General features: G+C 36.9%; 1 pseudogene; it reads left to right on the forward strand.

The window, feature by feature from the left end:
- Window positions 1-2,785: 2,785 nt before the first annotated feature.
- On the forward strand, window positions 2,786-3,712 carry LOC107511746 (annotated as a pseudogene).
- The last annotated feature ends 231 nt before the right edge of the window (window positions 3,713-3,943 follow it).

Genomic DNA, 3,943 nt, shown 5'->3' on the forward strand with positions numbered 1-3,943 from the left:
ATATTACGGTAAAAAAAAAAAGCTTAAAAGAAGAAACTTATGTCAACATTTGAAACAAGTGAAAGCAGGCTCATATACTCTGAATCAGATTACAATATATTTAATCCTCTAAGAAAAAGGCAAGAAGTAAACGTTTAAAAGAGGCGTTTGTATAGAATTACACAGGAAATTCAACTCCCTAGTAATAGGTTTCTATAATGGAAAGATACTTTATTAATTTACTAGAGTATTCACAGCAAGGCATGTAAAACATATTCGACATTATAAAATCAGCTTAAATTTGGGTACTGTAACATTCCACTGCTGAAAATATAGACGTCTCTGCTTTTGAATCAATCGCCTTGTATAGATGCCTGCCGTCTAGTCTGGTTTTAGATGTTAAATGCAAATATTCCCAATTTGTTAAAATGAAAATCTACCTATTAGGGAATGAGGTAATTTTGTCACTGATTATTAAAAACTAAACTTCTTTCAAGATGATACTTTAAAAACAACTTCCTTATACCGACACACAACACTTATTAATTCAACTCAGGACATTTTGTGATTTTATATGAGCTTTAAATCCTAGCATTTACAGATGTATAAACAGTATAAAAACCTATGGTTAGCAAACCACAATTGTTCTCTCTTTGGCATTTGCTTCCTAGCTTATATATCTCCTAATCCTTGATGTGCATGTTGAAAATGTCACAAAGTTCTCTGAAATTAAATGTACTTTTACATTTGAACCAGACGAATCTTGTTTATTTTCCTGAATCACACATAATTCAGGAAGTTCCCAATTTTAGAAAGTTCCTTAAATTCACGTTGTATAGAAAAATATAACAAAATACACAAACTCACCTTGGTAGAAGCAAATTTCTCTTCTGTAAGAAAAATATTCTGATAGACTAGAAAAAATTCTTTAAAGCAAACATATTTCACTACATATTGCAGAATTATTAGACTTTGCTTAGGTTGTTCTTTTGTTGGAGTGTGATAACATATCAAAGAATAAAGTCCTCTCAATGCAGAGCAGTAAGAAAATACAGTAGTGAAGAAAGATCAGTACATATTGATACTGTCCCATGAAGACATTATGAGATAGGAAAATGTAAAAACAAATTTTGGATCTAACGACCATCAATCTTTTTCATCACTGAACACCCAGATCTGGCCAAGACAGCAAAGCAAAGCAATTTGTTCATCTTCTCTTACTTCTGATGTAATGAAGGTAGCTCATGTTTAAACTATTATGTAAAGTTGAGTGCTAATTTATTCCCTATCTAAAGAACTTAATTTACATCATGATTATTTGTTATGCTCTAAAGATAGATAATTGTTCTCACCTTTTCCCTCCCTTAACTCAGCTTTTTAACACCTTTTCTAGAGTTTGCATAAATGATTTTGTCATTTTAAAAATACTCTTTCAGGAAGCTGTCTATCCAATTTGCAAGTTAAAGTTTGTAAAATATGTGTTACTATTAGAATTTACAGAATTATTTAGTCTGTTTTTGACTACCATACATTTTGTCAACATTTATTGACATTGAATTTGGACCATGCTAAACAAAAGGTAGGTGCCATTTTCTGGTCCAGGGGATTACACGTGACAGACAAACAAATGCACACACTTATGCCCTGTCGAAAAAGTTAATCATAATGGTACAAAATTACTTTACAGAATTAATTTCAAGTCTCTGAAATTTTGGAGTACCTATTAAACACTCTTCCTTTGCAAACTAGTAATTGAGAAAACGAGGAGAGTATATACAATGTGTCATACTTTCTATTTTTAACATTCATTGAAAAAGATGGCCAAACGCATTCATTTAAATGAAAGGAAATTTTCCATGCCATTGTTTATTTTCAAAAGAATTCTAAATCACCATTTAAATTCAAAAAACAATAATATAAAATGAAGTTTCATCCATTATATTCCTTTCTTCCTTAATTTTATTGCTTTATTACCTACTTATCATCTATGTACTTTTTGTTTTCTTTTTATTTACATGAAGTCATTTTTCATAGACTATAATTCTCTATAGTATTAGCTATGAGAAAATGGATAACATATGATCCTGAGATTTAATAGGGGCAGTTTTCACATGTTTGGGGAGCATTATAGTGTAATATTAATAGCATAAATTCTGGAGTAAAGATGTCAGAATTTGAATTTTGGCTCCAATACTTAACCAGTTATATAGTTCTGGCAATGTATTTAATGTCTCTGATTTTCAATTATCTTATTTACAAATAGAATAAACTAATATCTAGATCAAGTTATTTTTAAGGAGGATTAAATGAGTTCATTCATGTAGAGGACATGGAAAAGTGCTTAGCATACATATAGTATGTTCTCAGTAAATGTATTGTATTATTTATATTATTATTGCCTTTTTTAAAAATATAATATTCTGACATAGGTAGACGATTGTAAACAGTTTAAAGAGTTAACTGTTTTTATGTGGTTAAATATCTTGATGAACAAAAAATGGAATGTAGGACATTGAATTTGGACCAATAACAGAATGTCAAAAGGAAAAAAAAAAAACCAGCTAAACAAAATCTGACAAATAAATGAAAGAAATCAAGAGAAGTAGAGTGGGGAAGACTAGAAAAACTAGAAAACTAGAAAAATATTCAGGATGGATGATTGAGTAGCATGGCAGGGGGCCACAGAAGAGGGGAGGAGGAAGGCAGACAACCCAAGAGCTGGAGTCAGTCACAGCAGCAGAGCCCCTGTGCAGTGCATGGGGGCAGTGCCCCCCGTTCTGTTCCACTCTGGGGTGAGGGATGGACCATGGCAAAGATCAGTGACCTGGACTGACAGATTCAGCAGCTGCTAAGCTGCAAGACCATTAGAGAAAGCAAACACACGGCCCTGTGTGGTAAGGCCAGAGAGATCTCGGTAGAGGAGAGCAACGCGCAGAGGGTAAACTCATCAGTCAGTCACAGTATGTGACGACATCCATGGACAATTCTATGACCTTGGGGAGCCGTTCAGGATGGATGGCGACAACCCTGAGATCAACTACCTTGTCATGGGAAACTCTGTGGACTATTTCTATGGCACTGAAACACTCCTTCTGCTGCTGGCACTTAAGGTTCACTCTCACCCGAATCCTGGACAACCAGGAAAGCTGCCAGATCACCCAGCTCTGCTGCTTCTCTGATGAGTACCTGATGGGCTAGGTGACAATGTGGCACTACTATCCTGAGATCTTTGATGACCTCAACCTGCTGGCCATCATCAATGGCAAGACCTTTTGCTCTGGGCCTCTCTGCCTCCATCCTGATCCCAGACCAGATTCTGACAACTGACCAAAAGCAAGAGCTATCAAATGGGCAAATGTGTGACCTGCTCTGGTCAGACCCTGAAGATACAACAGGTTAGGGTATGTGCATCAGTAGAGCTGGCTACTATTTGGCAATCACATGATGACCCACTTACATGCAAGCAACAAGACTGATATGATCTGCTATGCCCACCAACTGGCATTGGAAAGTTACAAGTGGCACTTTAATGAAACTGCTCATTGTGCATTTGTCACCCAAATACCGCTACTGCTGTGGGAATGTGGCAGCCATCTTGGAGCTAGATGAGTACCTCCAGAAAGATTTCATCATCTTTGAGGCCACTCCTCGCTTCTCGAGAGACAAAGGGCATCCTTCCTCCAAGAAGCCCATGGCTTCTTCCTGTGACTTCTTTGGCCCTGCCTACCTCTAGCCCCCCGACACTCGACACTCTATGACTCTTTCCTCTTCTCCAGACCAAAGCTGGACACTTGGGGTTGGGAGCGCCTCAGCTCTGCTCTCTCCCTCAAGGAGGGCATGTCAAGGATGAGAACGTTCTCTGGAGAGGCTCAAAGCCTCAGCTCCATGCTCCTCTACTTTTTCCCCACTTGAACCATTAAGTTTCCAATAAGTTTTTTTGTCTTTCTTCCCCTCCCCCTGCCTT

Source organism: Rousettus aegyptiacus, unplaced genomic scaffold (assembly GCF_014176215.1).
Source record: "Rousettus aegyptiacus isolate mRouAeg1 unplaced genomic scaffold, mRouAeg1.p scaffold_m13_p_2, whole genome shotgun sequence".
Classification (NCBI taxonomy): domain Eukaryota; kingdom Metazoa; phylum Chordata; class Mammalia; order Chiroptera; family Pteropodidae; genus Rousettus; species Rousettus aegyptiacus.